Genomic DNA, 18,598 nt, shown 5'->3' on the forward strand with positions numbered 1-18,598 from the left:
AGCCCCAGCTCAATGATCCCTTCACCAAAGGGGAAAATTGCTTCCTATCTATGACCCTCTTGATCTTATACATCTCATTCAGGTTACCCCCAGTCTCCTCCATTCTAAGGAAAACATCCCCAGTCTGTGCTGCTAGTTGTCGCTCAATGGGGTATACTCTTGCCTTTGACTTTGAAGATTTGAATCATATTCCAGAGATTTGACCCAAAGTCTGGGCTGACATTTTTAGCAGGGTACTGGGAAATCTAGGAGGTCATTTGGATGAGACCTTATACTGATGCCCTTTCAGGTAGGCATCATGGATCCTGCAGCCATTATTTCAAAGAGGCGTTCTCCATGGCAAATGTTAATCCTTCAACCCATCCCGAGGAGCAGATCACACGATGTAAGATAGCAGGAATAAGAGCAGGAGAGGCCATTTGGTCATTCCTAGCCCTGATTCCTCATGCTAGTTCATTTTGAATTCTGGACAGGGTCAACAGCACATTGCAAGCCCAAGTTTGAGGCTGTTCAGCCCTTCAAGTTTGCTCTACTATTCCACAGAATTGTGCTTGATTATCTACACCCAAACTACGTTCTTACACCACCCCATACACTTTACAATCTGGCTCGTGGGCACTTATCTTGACATTGACAGAGCTCTCGTCTCCATAGATATGACATAGGTCTCAACCTCGGTGAATTTACCTTTCCAGCGTTGGCTTCCAGCCCAAGATCCTTATTACACCTGACTTGCTGTAGACAATTTTGCTCTCGCTTAGTCAGAATCACTCATGTTAACTCATATTTGCATCATTTTTAGGAGTGGCAGGGCTGTTGACATTGCCGTCGCCATCCATTAAAACGCGTCATTCTGCATTAATCATTACATATTTGTTTTTAAAACCCACATGCAATCTTATGCAAGCTGAACCAGGTAATAAAGTCAGTGCTGAAAATATCGCCTGCACTGGATTTCATTATGCTGTGCGTCTCATTATGCACTGCCACACATCAAGATAATGGAACTTAACCCCAGGGGCTCTTAATATCAAACCAATAAATTATTAACCCTTCAGTGTTTGCGGCATCGTGTTCCCCACTCTCATTTCGCATTGTGCTGCATAAACATTCTCAGTCAAACAACAAGCTAAGTTGAGAGGAGACATTATATAAATTAGGTCTGTTTTCTCTAGGATTTAGAAGGTTAAGGTTGAAGTCCTCACGATATTAATAGGAAAGGAAAGGAAAGATAAAGATAAACTATTTACATTGGTTGAACTAGGGGATATAGTCTGAGAAGTAGAACCAGACTATTCAGTAGAGATGTTTGGAAGCACTTCTATACACAAAGGATGGTAGATGTTTGGACTCTCTTCCACAAATAGCAGTGGATGCAGGATTAGTTGTTAGTTTTAAATCTGAGGTAAGCAATCTTTTATTAACCAACTGTATTAAGGGTGGGTATGTGGAGTTCGGCGTGAAGGGCTGAATGGCCTCCGTCTGTTCCTATGTTACAATCATGTGGGCCAGACTGCAGTTATTTTTAAGATATTAATACTTTAGAGGGCCAGGTGGCCATCTATGAAATATGGCTCATCCCCATTCCAGAGATTGTAGAATTCTGGAGTAAAGACCTGTGGAGTTGAGAGTCTGGTGCTGGAAAAGCACAGCATCTGAGGAACAGGAACATCGATGTTTTGGGTCAAAACCCTTCATCAAGAATGAGGCTGTGGAGTCATGGGCATTCTCTCAGGACCAAGTTGACCCTTAGCTGTTGGCTGCATTTTACATGGTGCCTGTCCAAGGTGCTGTTCATTTTATGTTATCATTTGTAAATTAGGCTCTTCACTTATTGACAATAAATTAGTGTGGGAAATGCTCAGACCCTGTCAGAAAGAGTGGGAGGGTCTAGAATCTGTGTTAGTCAGCAAGATACATGAGCAGTTGATTTGTTTCCAAGTCATGTTCTTGGTTAATGTGCGTATCGATCAATCTAGGGAGTTGGTTAGCTTAGTTATTTAGACGGCTGGTTTGTGATACAGAGTGACACCAAGACCATGAGTTTAATTCCTGCTCTGGCTGAGGTCACAGTGAAATACCCATACTCATGACCACCTCTCTTACCTGAGGTACAATGGCACTCGAGTTAAACTCACAACCAGTCCTCCCTCTCTCTCCAGTGAGAGATTGGGACTGTGGTGACTTTACCTTACGTCGCATGCGTTCAATCATTCTTCCATCTGAAGAGCTGCACCTTTGACTCTTGTTGTCTTATTCATTCCTGGGATGTGGGCATTGCTGGACAGGCCAGCATTTATTGTCCATCACTAATTGCCCAGAGGGTAGTTGAGAGTCAACCACATTGCTCTGGTTCTGGAGTCACTTGTAGGACAGACCAGGTAAGGATGGCAGTTTCCTTTCTTGGAGGACATGAGGAAACCAGATGGGCTTTTTAGACAATTGACAAGCAGTTCATGGTTATCATTAGCATTCCAGACTTTTTTTAAGCAATTGCATTCAAATTCCATCATCTGCCATGGTGGGATTTGAACTTGAGTCCCCAGAGCATTATCTGGGTTGCCAGTCTGGAGTAATAGCACTAGGCTATCACCTCCCAATAAATGCAACCTTCCCTTCCATAACATACTAGAGTCATCTAGACTTGAAATGTTAGCTTGCTCTCTCTCCATGGATGCTAGCTGACACACTGTGATCTCCAGCATTTGTTGTTTTCAGTGATAGAATGTCAACCTGGGTCATGGCCTTGAGTACTTCCATGATACTGGAGCCTCAAATCCCTGTCTCGGAAGGGTAAGCGCATTGCCAATGAGTTGGAAATGATGTTGGGAAGGATGTAAGTAAACATTTGGAAGTGTTGATTCCCCCTTTGGCACCATCCAGGTTCTGGATAGTGTTGACTTCAGAGTGCAAGCTTGGGTATTTTAAATCTTTTTCTCATCTACAAACCAGGAGATTTGGTCATTTGAACTTGTTTCTACATTCTGTGTGTCTATAAAGTCACTTTTCTCCAAATCTCTTCATACTTTCGCAGTGTTAGTGATCCTGGGGCTGTGTTGCCGTAAGAACTGGATATATCAATGAGCCAGTGGCTCAGATGAAATTAGGAGAGAGTGAGGACTGCAGCTGCTGGAGATCAGAGTCAAAAAGCGTGGTTCTGCAGGTCAGGCAGCATCTAAGGAGCAGGAGAGTCGAGGTTTTGAGCATACGCTCTTCATCAGGAATATGGGGGTGGCCCAAGAGGGCTGAGGGATAAATAGGAGAGGGGTGAGGCTGAGGGGCAGGTAGCTGGGAATGCGGTAGGTGTGGGGTGATGGTGATATGTTGGAGTGAAGGGTGGAGCGGATAGATGGGAAGTAAGATGGGCAGGTGGGACAGTGCTGAGTTGGAAGGTTGGATCTGGGATAAGGTGGGGGGAGGGGAAATGAGGAAACTGGTGAAATCAATATTGACCCCCCATGGTTGGAGGCTGCCAAGGTGGAGGATGAAGCATTCTTTCTCCAGGATGAAATTATGGGCAAATAGAATTAAGGAGAATCCAAAGAGTTTTTACAAATACATTAAGGACAAAAGGGTAACTAGGGAGAGAATAGGGCCCCTCAAAGATCAGCAAGGCGGACTTTGTGTGGAGCTGCAGGAGATGGGGAAGATACTAAATGAATATTTTGTATCAGTGTTTACTGTGGAAAAGGATATGGAAGATACAGACTGTAGGGAAATAGATGGTGACATCTTGCAAAATGTCCATATTACAGAGGAGGACGTGTTGGAAGTCTTGAAACACATAATGTGGATAAATCCCCAGGACCTGATCAGGTGTACCTAGAACTCTGTGGGAAGCTAGAGAAATGATTGCTGGGCCTCTTGTTGAGATATTTGTGTCATCAATAGTCACAGGTGAGGTGCCGGAAGACTGAGGTTGGCTAATGCGGTGCCACTGTTTAAGAAGGGCAGTAAAGACAAGCCAGGGAACTATAGACCAGTAAGCCTGACCTCGGTGGTGGGCAAATTTTTGGAGGGAATCCTGAGGGACAGGATGTAAATGTATTTGGAAAGGCAAGGACTGATTAGGAATAGTCACCATGGACGGGTTGGACTGAAGGGTCTGTTTCCTTGTACATCTTTATGACTCTATGACTCTATATGATCAACTGCAATGTGCTGTCCAGCAAAAGCATGCCAGATGGAAATTAAGCACAAACTTAACTGTACCTACAAGATGTAAGCTGCACAGTCAAATAAACATGGTTGAGATTTTCAAATCAACACAATCCAATGTTACTTAATCACGTGCTGGAGAAGCTCAACATGTGCAGTAACCTCTGTAAAGAAAGAGAAAAACAGAGTTGACGTTTCGAGTTCAGTATGTCTGCCAAATGCATGGTGGGTCAGTGTCTAGCACTGCTGCCTCACAGCGCCATGGATCTGTGTTCGATTCCAGCCTCAGGTGACTGTCTTGGTGGAGTTTGCACATTCTCCCTGTCTCTGCATGGGTTTCCTCCCACAGTCTGACAACATGCAGTTTAGGTGGATTCACCATGGGAAAGGACGGGGAGTAGGTGGGTGGGGTGCTCTTTGGAAGGTTGGTCTGGACTTAATGGACCAAATGGTCCGCTTCAACACTGTAGGGATTCTATGAAGATGATATTTGGCCTGTTGAGTTTGTCCTGTGTTTTCCGTTATCACTTCAGATTTCCGCAGTTCTTAGTTTCTTTCTTTCCATCGTACTTGATCTTCATTACTTTCCAATAACAGAAGAAATATAAATCCATAAGTCCTGCTAATCAATTGTCCTTCAGAAACAGACGAATGGCAGCAGCATAGAAACAGGGAGGATCAGGTTAGCAAGTCAACCCGATCCAGATATGTGGCAATGTAGCAAGGCAAGGTTAAGCCTTGGGCAGCATCTGAGGAGCAGGAAAATCGATGTTTCGGGCAAAAGACCTTCATCCTGACGAAAGGCTTTTGCCCGAAACGTTGACTTTTCTGCTCCTCGGATGCCGCCTGACCTGCTGTGCTTTTCCAGCAGCACTTCAATCTAAACTCTGGTTTCCAGCATCTGCAGTCCTCACTTTTGCCAAGGTCAAGCCTTGGTCTATTTATCTTCATGGAGAAAGTGAGGACTGCAGATGCAGGAAAGTCAGAGTCAGAAAGTGTGATGCTGGAAAAGCACAGCAGGTCAGGCAGCATCTGAGGAGCAGGAGAGTCTACGTTTCGGGCATAAGCTCTTCATCAGGAGTGTGGTGGGGAGGTGTGTGGGAAGATAAATAGGAGGGCGGTTATTTATCTTCATGACAGCTGTTGTCTTGTTTCCTCTACTTGCCTCTGCCAGCAACATGGAATCCAATTTGCACTTGTTAAAATTCATTCACAGGATGAGGGCATCGCTGTGTGGGCCAGCATTTTTTGCCTATCCCTAACTGCTCAGACAGCAACTGAGAGCCAACCAAATTGTTGTGGATTTGGAGTCCAATGTAGGCCAGACTAAGTAAGGATTGCAAGACTCCCCAGAAAGCATTAGTGAACCAGATAGGTTTTCCTGATGATGGATTCATGTTCATCATTAATTCCAGGCTTTCTTTTTATTGAATTCAAATTCCACCATCAGCCATGGCAGGATTTGAACTCGGAACCCCAGAACACATCGCCTCCCCAGTTAGCATTGTGAAACCATTCAGATTTCCACTCATCCGTCAGCAGTTAAAATGAGGGTCAGTGGAGATTAGAATGAAAACGGGATGTTCAGGCAGAGCTTTCAATTTGCAAAGTGTTCAGTTCCGTTCCGGTTAGGTAAGGTATTTGAAATTCCTCTCTTGCTGTCTGAACATCCATTTCAACATTTCACTCCATCACAGTCTCTAATATCTCCAGGTGAATATTACTTCTAGCAGTCCTGATTCTCCTTTAACTTCTAAACACTATGTGTACACTGTGAGATTTTTCCTTTGATAATGTGCATCCTCGTTCTGTGGAAATGCTGCTATCACATTCTTCCCTCAGAATTTCCAAACATGGAATTCCTTCACCCTATTAGTCTGCCTTGTCTCCTGCAATTTTGAGGCATTAATAATCAGAATTTACATTTCCTGGTCTCCATTTCTTTTATTTCCCACATCACTTTTAAATCTTTAGTACTTTGATTGTTGCTCTGTATCAGAGGTCTTGACTTCTTCTTAATTTCTCACAATAACTGATTAAGTAGAATATAATCCTTTGTACTTGCACATGTAATGATTTATGGCACACTGATTTAATCCTTGAGGAGTCATTTAGTTACTTAAGTTGGTATACTGACTAGAAACAATCAGCTCCACATAAATCTGACTAAATAGCACTGTCCACAATTCGAAAGATTCCAACATCAGTCAAAGTCAAATTAATTCTAGACCCATTTATTTTAAACTTATCTGATGATTCACTGAATGCGCAGCAGAGCTTAATGGGGATTAAAAATGCAGGCTTTGGATTCGCATAGTGCCTGTCACAAAACCTCAAATGATGCTCTACAGCCAGTGGAGAACCTGGAGATGTGGTCATTGTTGCAGTGTGTAGGAAATGTGATGACAATTTGCTGAAGCTTCCTACAAACGGAAATGCCACAATTAGAGATAATCTCCTTCATTTTATGATAAGGGTTAAATATTGGCCAGGAGACTGAAGCGAATTCCCCAGCTCTATCTGCCAATATTGTTAACGGATTTAATATTTTCATTTGAGAGGCAAGACTGGGATTTGGTTCAGCGTCTCATTTGAGAGACAGCACTTCTGACCTGAGTTTTGCAGTATTGAAGAGAATCCTTTGGCCCATCATGTCCACGCTGATCAAAACTAACCACCTAACTATTCTAACCCCATTTGGTATGGAGGGTCATTTTCTGTACATTTGTGTCTCTGTCTCAGGTAATGTTGTACCCTCTACCCTCTAAAAAGCAAACCACTCAGTTCACCAGGCATTTAGGGAAATGCTTTCCTTGCCCACGTGCCATAAAAGAAGACAACATTTTGGTTCAGTCTATTTTTGGCCACTTGCCAATCCCAATTCTGGACTAGTGTTATTTTAAGAAGGAGCTATAGTTCTTTGGGCTGAAGGAACTAAAGAGTGTCGGGAGAAAGTGGGAACACAGTTTTTTGTTGAATGAATGGCCAGAACCATAATGAATAGTGGAACAAGCCTTGAAGGGCCGAATAGCCTGCTCCTACCTTTTTACACATGATATATACTGCGTTGAAATGTCAAAATTCATTTCTATGTTCAAATCCTGGAGTGGGACTTAAACCTTGTGACTCAGAACTGACAGTACAAACTGAGCCACAGCAGATACATTAAAAAGTTAGGTTTGAATTCTCTGCTGATTGAACCAAATAGCCAAAGGATCTGCCATATTTGAATGTTAGAATAGAGTGGTGCTGGAAAAGCACAGCAGGTCAGGCAGCATCTGAGGAGCAGGAAAATCGACGTTTCGGGATTGAGCCCATCATCAGGAATGGAGGCTGCCAGACAAATCCTCCAGGGTTCAAATTCTGGCTTGTTGTTCAATGACTCCTGCCTGAAAGTGTGTGTGTGTGTGTGAGAGAGAGAGAGACAGTGTGTGTGAGTTTGGGTCTTTGTATCTATGTGCCTATATGTATCTCTGTAGTTTGTATGTATGTTTTTGAGTGTATTGGTGTGTACATCTTTGAACATACATCTAAATCTGTGTGTTTGTGTTTTTGTGTGTGTGTGTGTGTGTGTGTGTGTGTGTCTGTATGAACAGCATTTTATGGTCTCTCTGATGAGAGAAGGACCATGTATAAATTTACTTTCCCTCCAACCTCCCCCTCATCCCTGACCTGTACATAGTCGCATGTGAGGGACGGGTGATGCCTAAGGTGGTATGCCCTCATCCAATTGAGGCCATTAGGTAGCCAATCAGGTGGCCACTCCACCACACCACAGATAACCCCCGGCCTTCCTCAGCACAAATAAGTCCTCCTCTTCCTCCCCTCACCACACTCTCCTGGAACCTGGGATTTAAAACATGCACATTGTTTGTAGTCTCAGTGCTTCCAGTTGGATGACACCTGCTTGGTGTTGGCTCTTTCAGTCAGGTCTTCCAAAATGAACAAGGTTTGGAAATCCTCTCTTCAATCTATCACCAGCCCTTGGAATGTTAGGTGGCTGCCGTACTGCCATCTGAAAAATCCCTGTCCTATGAGTATATCTGCAAGTATATTTGTGTGTGTTTGTACAATCTTTGTCTTTACATATATGTGAGCACATGTGGGTATACACATCAGAGAGAGACAGCATTGAGCTTACTCTGAATATACCATCACCAAGACTTTCAGGTGAGCTTATTTAAGTGTTATAAGGTAAACATTCCTGAAACTTTCCTGCCTTAACGAGTCTGGAAGAGATGAAACCCATAAAACTACACATTGGTTCAGTAGTCTGGGCACTTTTCTTGGTTTACTTCTGGAAATGCTAAATAAAATACAGGCGATGCAGTCATTCCAAACTTGCTGGCTGCTAATAAAGATGGTATTTTCATTACAACGATTAAGTTATTACTTTGGTATTTTATGCATTCTTGCAAGGTAATTTTACACCAATGAAGTTAAGGTTTATATAACAATATGGACTGAACTGCTTGAATTGTTGGAAATGATCCATTTAAACTTGCAATAATGACAATTGCTGAGAGTGCCAATTTTTTTTTGCCTCTGTTAATTTTTAGTGGAAAAGTAGATGCTTTAAAGCAAGGAACATTGCTTCATCACATATGCAATTGTTACAGACATGGGTCTGATTTCCCTGATGAGACACTCTGAATATGTTTGATGCTCAGAAAGAGCAATGTTTAGAAAATCTTGGGTCAAATGCCTTGGATTTACATCTGTTCAAATAAATTGATGGAGAATTAAGCATCACAGAACTGCAAGTTGCTGAGCATTGCTCCCTGTGAGTGTCAATTACTCACCTGTAGAGGGCATATAAATGGTCAGATGGCTCTTTAAATTCTGTTGGTGCTGACTGTCAAAGATTGTTCCAAAACGCAGAGATGGCAAAAGTTTCAAAATATGCCAGTAAAATTACTACACAGACACTGGTATCCCCTAAACAAAACATCCTTTATTTACATGAGCACAGTATACTGGCTGTGGCCAGCCAGTTCCCAGTCAGTTCCCAAAGTGAGGAGACTCACTGAATTGCCTGTTTATTATTGAATTTGTATTGCATTTGAGAAAATGTTTAAGATGAGGACATGTCTTGCCTTGATTTTTACCATGTTTAAGCTTTCTAAAGTTTAAAGTTAATGTTTTTACAGTCTTAATTAAGGATGTTTGTGAAATAACTGCACAGGGGCCAGGAATATGTCACCATTTCTTGCCTGTGCACCAGCCAGCTCAGAGCCAGGCCCTAAACTGAGGGGACCCTCTGGATCTGCTGTCTATGTCTAGAAGACAGTGAGGTTTGCAGGTGCTGGAGATCAGAGTTGAGAGTGCATTACTGGAAAAGCACAGCAGGTCAGACAGCATGCAAGGAGCAGGAAAATCGATGTTTCGGGACTGAGCCCTTCTTCAGGAATGCTTATTCTTGATGAAGGGCTCTGGCTCGAAATGTCAATTCTCATGCTCCTCGGATGCTGCCTGATCTGCTGTGCTTTTCCAGCAACACACTCCCAACTCCTGTTTATATCTGTCAGCCAGGGCTCCCTGATTAGCCCAGGTTAACAACCCCAATTAAGGAGATCTCATAGTCAATAAGATCCATCAAGTCCTCGTTCCAATCACTGCACTAGAATTCGAGAGCATGTTTTAGCGCTTAACTTTGAGTAACTTCACTTACTTATCTCAGAGTCAACAACCAGATGTAACCAACTGAGTATCGTGAACACAGGATGAAAGTGAGAACTGCAAATGCTGGAGATTAGAGTCAAGATTAGAATGGTGCTGGAAAAGCACAGCAGGTCAGGCAGCATCCGAGGAGCAGGAAAATCGACATTTCGGGCAAAAGCTGCCTGAAACGTCGATTTTCCTGCTCCTCGGATGCTGCCTGACCTGCTGTGCTTTTCCAGCACCACTCTAATCTAGAACTTGAACACAGATCAGTTACTAGACTCATGTAATCAAATACAGAACAATTGAATGCTGCACCAATCATGGCAGAATGACATAAAAATTACTACATGGAAAGAAGGCCAAGTTACATCCAGTGCTTATCCCCAACAGAAGCAGCAGAACTAATGACTTGTGATTCCTCCTCGCCTTATTCCAAATACCTTGACTCCCTTTTTCTCTGTTCTGAAATATTGGTATGGCTGGATGCTTCCTTGGAGTTGCCCCTGGTTCAATGCTTATAACTTTATTAAAAATGGTTCGAAAATCCCACAAACACTTAGATGTCAAAATCAGGGTAACCTCTTTTATGTGTGCTATTAGTTTTCTATGCATCTTGGAGACAAACAGAGAAATGTTCACAGCATCTGTCCATCTCCCAATTAAGGGAAGGTGCTACTTGCATTACAGGAGATACAGTGAAGTTCACAGGGATGAGAGCATGGTAAAATTTTGAGCGAACATGTAAATTAGATATATATTCTCTGGAATTTAGGAGAATGAGAGCATATATATATATATATATATATATAAACACACACACACACACACACACACACACACACACACACACACACACACACACACACACACACACACACACACATATATGATATATATATATATATAAAAGAGTTCGAAGGGGGGAAATAACAGGGTAGGCTCAGAGAGGTTGTTATTGCTGGTTGATGAATCTAAAACAAAGTGCACAGTCTTAGAATAAAGGGATGATCATTTAGGGTTGAGATGAGGAGAAATTGCGTCACTCAAAGGATCGGGAATTCTCAATCCCGGAGGCTTCTTGATGCTCCATCATTGAATGCATTTGAGATAAAGATAGGCAGTTTCCTGGATTCTCTGGGAATCAATGGATATTGAAAACAGACAGGAAGGTGAAGGTGAGATCAGCCATGGTGAAGCACATCTGAGGAAGGAAGTACGTGGTTTTGAGTACAAATAGAGGAGGCAGTGCCATAACAGTTATATCACTGGGCTAATAATCCAGGTTCAAATCCCAATGTGGCAGATGGTGAAATTTACTTTCAATAAAAATCTGGAATTAACAGAAAGCTGGCCTCGAAGTGACCATGCAAACACTGTCAATTGGAGTAGAAATCCATCTGTTTCATTAATGCCCCTTAGTGAGGGAAATCTGTCACATTCACCTGGTCTGGTCTACACCTGCTTCAAAGCCCACAGAAATAAGGTTGAATTTAAACTGCTCTCTGAAATGGTCGTGGCAAGTCATTCAGGTCTGGGACAAATTAGAGGTGGGCAATAAATGCCAGCCCAGCCAGTGATGCCCACACCCCATGTGCAAATAAACACATTCTTCCTCTGTGAACTTTGATGGACCTTTCTGCTAATAGATCACAGCGAGGATTCCATTACCGCCTAAGATGGTGAGGAATAAACCGAGCAGTCTTTTTCAACTAAGTACGATGTCAGCTGCTGTACACACTGGTCAGGGTCGATTAAAACCCTTTAAGAAAGATAATGCTTAAAAGAAATTTCCGACGTCAGTATTAAAAGGTTCTGGCGCCAGGCACTCACTTAAGGGATAATCAATGAGCTGAAAGCATTAGCTGCAGGTAACTTGACAAAAAATAAAAGGAGAGTCCTGCCTACTTATATTTACACAGCTTTCTCTGTATTGCATTAATAGAGTGCCTTGCTGCTGGGCCCTTGAAATAATCACAGTTCATTTTGCAGCACAATATTATTCAGGCAAATTGATGGTGATGATTTGATACATTATTGGGAAAAGACTACTTGCTGCCAATTTAGCTGAGTCCATTTTCACTACTGACTTTCAGACCTTTCGTTCATTTAAATCAAAGATGGTGTTATTTTTCCCTCAACTGCTTGAAGCAGAGAGAGCATTCGAATGCGCAATTAATAGGGACAGAGATAAAACTCTCAGCTGAATGAAATCAAGGCACATCTGCACTCCATCTGCAATTATTTGCCTTGATTTACTGTCTCAACTGAAAGTGCACACCGCTGACAAAGCAGAACTCCCTCAGTCCTGACACCGAAATGACAGTCTCCTTTCAGCTCCAGGACAGTGTTTGAACTGGCTATTTTCCGACACGGATTGGCTGAGTCTTCCCTGACAAATGTGCATTAGCTGGTACTTCAGCATCCACACTGAGAACAAGGGCTGCATTCTTTTCATTTCTATGTTTAAAAAAAAGGGGACATCTGCTGAATATTGTAGAAAACTGCTTTATTTGCCATTGGGGAATTAATTATTTTCCTCCATAGTTTAAAACCTCTTCCTCCCAGCCGCTTCAGATGATTTATCACCAGGAGGAAGGGGGAGAAGTTTCTATATTTTAATAAAAAAAACAATCGCTTAATAGCAAAGCAGGGAATTGGAAACCTTTCTTGCTGACCATAAGGTCATTCAGGGTCAAAAAGGCAGGCGATAAATTTAGAATTATGCAAAATACTTTTCTGATGTCCCTGTCCAGAGCTGACATCCTCTGCAGTTTTGTTCCTGTTTGCAGACAATGTGCGGCAGACTTGCCACTGGCCACACTTAGAGAATCATAGGGAAACAAGCACAGAAAAAGGCCAATTCAGAGTCCGATATCACCTTTTGCTGCTGAGGTATTGGTCAGTTCCTGACAAGAGGAATCCAGACAGTTGTTGACCAGGGCATAGATTGCATCATATACAATGCTTTACCCTGAGATTCAAATAGTTTTGTATGTATATGTAAAATATAGTTTGTTTTTTATTGCTTTAAGTGGGTCAAGAAGGAATTTGGCTGAGTATTGTGTCCTTTATTAGCTTTTTTTCTCTCTTCCTTTATTAGCTCCCCCCAGAGATCCACTACCACCTGATGAAGGAGCGACGCTCCGAAAGCTAGTGTGCTTCCAATTAAACCTGTTGGGCTATAACCTGGTGTTGTGTGATTTTTAACCCAGAGATTGTGGCTGGGATGCTGTTGTTTTTCGGCTCAAGTGTTTCATTGAGTCAGGATCATTCTGTCCAGTCTGCCCTGACCCTGCAATGACTTTCTGCACATAATCCTTCACTCTTCATCTCCCCCCATTACTCAGATCACCAGGATCGAGGCTTCTATTGGCAAAGAGGGGGATGTCCTCCCTATTGCCAGAACTTTCCAATGTTCACATGGATGGTGCCATAATTAGTGTCCAACCGCACATCACTTTAGGTGTTGTACTCATCAATGGCTCTCACATTATCACCGAGGACATTAGGTCGATAGAAAATAAGACTAAGAAGAGGCCATTTGGCCCTTCAAGCCTGCTCCACCATTCAGTATGATCATGGATCATTATCCAACTCAATAGGTGGCACAGTGGCTCAGTGGTTAACATTGCTGCCTCATAGGACCAGGGACCTGGGTTCGATCCCACCCTTGGGTGACTAAGTGGAGTTTGCACATTTGCCTTGTGTCTGTGCTGTTTTCTTCTGGGTGTTCTGGTTTCTTCCCACATTCCAAAGATGTACAGGCCAGGTTAATTGACCATGCTAAATTGTCCCATCAGGTTAGGTACATTAGTCGGGGTAAATATAGGGTAGGGAAATGGGTCTGGGTGGGTTACTCTTTGAAGGGTTGATATGGGCTTGTTGGGCCAAATGACCTGTTTCCACACTGTAGGTAATCTAAACTAATAGCCTGTTCCTGTTTTTTTCCTCATATTCTTTGGTCCCTTTAGTGTCAAGTGCAATATCCAACTCTTTCTTGAAATAACACAATAACTTGACCATGACTGCTTTCCTTGTTAGTGAATTCCACAGGCTCAACACTCTATGGGTGAAGAAATGTCTCCTCTTCTCAATCCTAAATAGTTTACCTCAGATCCCTAGACTGTGACCCCTAATTGGGGGTGATCAGTACTACATAGAATTTAACCTTAATAAATGTGAGGCAATGCATTTTGGATGAAGCAATAAGACAGGGGATACTCAATAAATGCAGGGCACTAGGAAACTTAGAGGAATCTTTAGGGTGCTTTTCTACAGATCCCTGAAGGTTGCAGGACAGGTTAGTAGGGGGTTTAAGAAGAGAGAAGGGACACCTGCTACATTCAGTTGTGGCATAGATTAGAAAAGCCAGGACTTTCATATTCAGGCAGCATGGAGGCTCAGTGGTTAGCACTGCTGCCTCACAGCGCCTGGGACCTTTGTTCAATTCCTGCCTCGGGCAACTTTCTATGTGGAGTTTGCACATTCTCTCTGTGTCTGTGTGAGTTTCCTCCCACAGTCAAAGATATGCAGGCCAGGTGAATTGACCATGCTAAATTGCCCATAGTGTTTGGTGTAATAGTCAGGGTTAAATGTAGGGTAGGGGAATGAGTCTGGGTGGGTTACTCTTCAGAGGGTCGATGTGGACTTGTTGGGCCAAATTTCCTGTTTCCGTACTGCAGGGAATCTAATCAAAAAAGTTATGTTGGAGCTGTACAGGGCTTCATTTAGGCCACAGCTGGATTAGTATGTGTAGTCCTGGTCACTGCACCATCACAAGGATTTGAGCACATTAACTATGAAGAGAGGTTGGGAATATATGTGGACTGATTTCTTTGAAGTGGAGAAGTTTGAAGGGGGACCTGATTGAGTTGTATATGATTGTGAGGAGCATGGACAGGGTGATTTTAAGATGAAAGATGGGAGATTTACAGGGAAAACCTTTCTGAGAATCTGGAGTCAGCCTCAACTACCTTCCCAGGTGGCTGGTGGCTCGGTAATGCCCATCAGTATAGTCAAGGAGACAAGGATTATCATGGCCATGGAGTGCCATTGTTGTGAAGGTGGACTGGGACAACCATTCAGTTAGCGGCACCCACTCAAGTACCTGCTGTAATCCATGCGTTAGGACTTTCATAGGATCTCTACAGTGTAAATGCAGGCCGTTCAGCCCATCGAGGAGAAAGTGAGGACTGCAGATGCTGGAGATCAGAGCTGAAAATGTGTTGCTGGAAAAGCGCAGCAGGTCAGGCAGCATTCAAAGAGCAGGAGAATCGACGTTTCGGGCATGAGCCCTTTTTCAGGGAGGGCTCATGCCCGAAACGTTGATTCTCCTGCTCTTTGGGTGCTGCCTGACCTGCTGCGCTTTTTCAGCAACACATATTCAGCCCATCGAGTCCATATCAACCCTTCAAAACGCATCCCACCCAGGTCTACCCCAGTTCCATATTTCCCACGGCTAATTCACCCAATCTATATAACCCTGGACGCTATGGCCAATGTAGCATGGCTAATCCAGCTAACCTTCACATCTTTGAACTGAGAGAGGAAACCAGTCATGGGGAGAAAGGTGGGGATATAACTCTGTAGCTCAAGCATGTAATTGAACCCAGGTCCCTGGCACTGTGAGGCAGTAGTGCTAAACACTGAGCTACTGAATTTGTTTTGCCTCATTCCTCAGGAAGGATAGGAGAATTGGCAGTGACGTATCAGTGTGACACGTTGGACCTTTACTAAGATGCAAGAACATGGAAGTAAGAGAGTCACCAATCAATAGCCAGGTTCTGATGCCACAATTTAAGAAGTGTGGGGTAAATAGCAAACAATTTTCTCAGCACTGAGCTTCTGATTTTTAACCCCACCTTTCTCACCACTGCTCAGGTCAGACTGGAGTGGGGTTGGGGGGAATATTGTGGCAAAATGGAATGTGGCTAAGGACTGGCCTATTTTGATGCTTTTCACATCATGGAGGGTTTTGTCGATTAGTTTAACTTTCCCTGTCTGTAATACTCATATCTTCAGATTGCAATTGCTTCGTATTTGTCTGAAACACAGTCCAAGTCTGTTCTCCATCCATGCCACCATGTCTCGGATGGTAAGATTTTGAACTGAGCTTCCTGCAGCTCACCATGGTAGATTGTGATGCACAACATGAAGAGTGACCAAATGTCCTGGACAAGGAACAAACTCCTCAGTCAAAGGCGCTGAAAGCTACTTCTCTCAGTGCTGCTCATGGGATCTTGCTGTGCACCAGTGTCATATTTCTTGTTGCCTCCAGGACAAGAGGAAGACTCATTGCTTGGGAAGTGTTTCAGGAAAGTCCTGAGCAAGTAGGAGACTCCCTGGGGGAGGTGAGGAATCTGTCTCAAAATGGAATTCAACAGAATTGAATAATTCTGGGGGAGGGAGTCTCACCCAGCAGCCAGTGACCTTCAGCATGTGCGAACACAGAAGATGAATTTGTACCCCTACCTGAGAGCAAATTCGTTCTTGCTGTTTTTCTTTCAGTTTGCTGCCCCCTTGCTTGACCTGGGAATTTCCTTCAGAGCCGGATTAAAGTGACACGCACACCGCATTTTCCGATGACTCCCTCTTCCCACCACTGTGGTATGAAGAGGTCATAAAAACAAGGCAGAGCAAAGCAAAGGTTGGAACATCCATTAAAGTGGAAACATGAGTTGGCAGGACTGGAGCTTGGAGAAAGCGAACCACCATCGCATCAATAAAAACATTCATATTTTTGTAGCGTGGTGAGAACCTATTGGGTTCAAGCGATTTTGACATGAAGAAGTGAACACGGTCCTTAATTCCCTGTACCGATTCTACAGGAAAATCTGCACTCCGACAGTTCCTTATTAATACTTCTTTCATCTCACTATGATGGAGTGAAATCCAAAAATATACAAAATGCCTCATTTAATCATTGCCTTAATCATTTCAGTCTGCGATTGTTAACAGATGTGCACTGTTCTCAGAGGGCCCGTTGGTGCAGTGTGGGCCTCAACATTACAGGCCTGAGAAGAGAGAAAGCAAAGTGACTTTTCTTTTGCTCGTCTGAACTGTTCAATCACAGAATGGGGCATGATTGATTCGTGCCAGAGAGTGTTGACATGCAAATTGCATTGAAATCCAACAGAAGTATTCCCCCTTCTGAGCATTTATATTGTAACCAGGTTTTGCCTTGATGAACACAATAATGTCATCATGCTGCCTGTACCACACTCCTTACATGCAGTGTAAAAGCAGTATTTACAATAAGCAGTAAATCCTAAAACTAACGTCTGCTTACTCCGGTCTGCATGTGGCCAATGTTCCTTACAGTGTGGAAACAGGCCCTTCGGCCCAACAAGTCCACATCGACGCACCACCCACCCATGCCCCTACATACACCCCTTACCTAACACTACAGGCAATTTAGCATGGCCAATTCACCTGACCCGCACATCTTTGGACTGTGGGAGGAAACCGGAGCACCTGGAGGAAACCCACGCAGACACGGGGAGAACGTGCAAACTCCACACAGTCAGTCGCCTGAGTCAGGAATTGAACCTGGGTCTCAGATGCTGTGAGGCAGCAGTGCTAACCACTGTGCCACCGTTCCGAGCAGGGTCTGAGTATCAAGTGCTGATCATACAAAGCATAGGTAGCCTACCCTTCTTAAAGGTAGTCTATCACTCTTCAAGGGCAGCAGCAGTCAGTGGAAAAGATTTGTTCCTGGCTGTGTGGACTGGTAATATGTATGAACCACACCAGGGAGGAGACAGGGTTCCTAGAATCATGGAGATAGTTCTGAAGGTTGGAGTGGTTCACATGGCAGGAGGAGAGAGTCTGAGTTTTCATGAGAGACCAAGAGCACAGAAACAGATCCTTCAGTCCAACCTGTCCATGCTGACCAAATTTCCTCAGCTAAACTAGCCCTCCCTTCCTCATCTGGCCCATATCCATCTAAACCTTTCCTATTCATGTACCTGTCCAAATGCTGTTTAATTGTTGCAATTGTACCAGCCTCTACCACTTCTTCTGTCAGTACACTGTACATATGAACCCGATCTGGGTGAAAAATTTGCTCCTCGGGTCCCTATTAAACCTTTTCTCTCTCTCACCTAATCATTATGCTGTCTGGTTTTGAATGCTCCTACCCTGTGAAAAAGACCTTGGTTATTCCTGGGAGATCGATGCAAGGAGACACACTCTGAGAACGTGAAAGCAATTCCATAATGCTCTCATAGAGGATGGTCAAGATCAAGAGAGTGCAACTTCATGTGAATGTTCCGAACCCACGTCGTTCCCTCAGCTGTGCTCTCTGCTCTTTAGGATTCACATCTAACACCCAGATGCTCCAACTCGGTCTCACCCACGTACTAATGACACCAGCCTCATCCTATCTCCATGTGCAGTCATTCCTCCGTATCCATGAGGGTTCTGTTCCTGAGAATCCCTGTGAATAATGAAATCTGCCAGTGTGGAACTTGTGAAAAAAATACAGGTTTAAAAAAATATCGTGGACATGCAAGTTTGCCCACGGATATTGAATTTTGTTGCTACTTAGTTTTTAGTCCAGATAGACAAATTCGCGTGTCATGTTCTTGTGGATGCAGACGATTAATAGGATCTACCTCACTATTCAACTGTGTCAGGTATATCAAACTGTGCTGTGCAATCATTAATATTCCTCCTTCTAACTTGCAAACCAAGGGGGTTCATACAACAGAGCAGAGGAAAGCTGAGCCCTGGGGGAAACCATCTGCACTCACTAAGTCCTATTAATGCAATGAAT

This window comes from Hemiscyllium ocellatum, chromosome 9 (assembly GCF_020745735.1).
Source record: "Hemiscyllium ocellatum isolate sHemOce1 chromosome 9, sHemOce1.pat.X.cur, whole genome shotgun sequence".
In the NCBI taxonomy this organism is placed as follows: Eukaryota; Metazoa; Chordata; class Chondrichthyes; order Orectolobiformes; family Hemiscylliidae; genus Hemiscyllium; species Hemiscyllium ocellatum.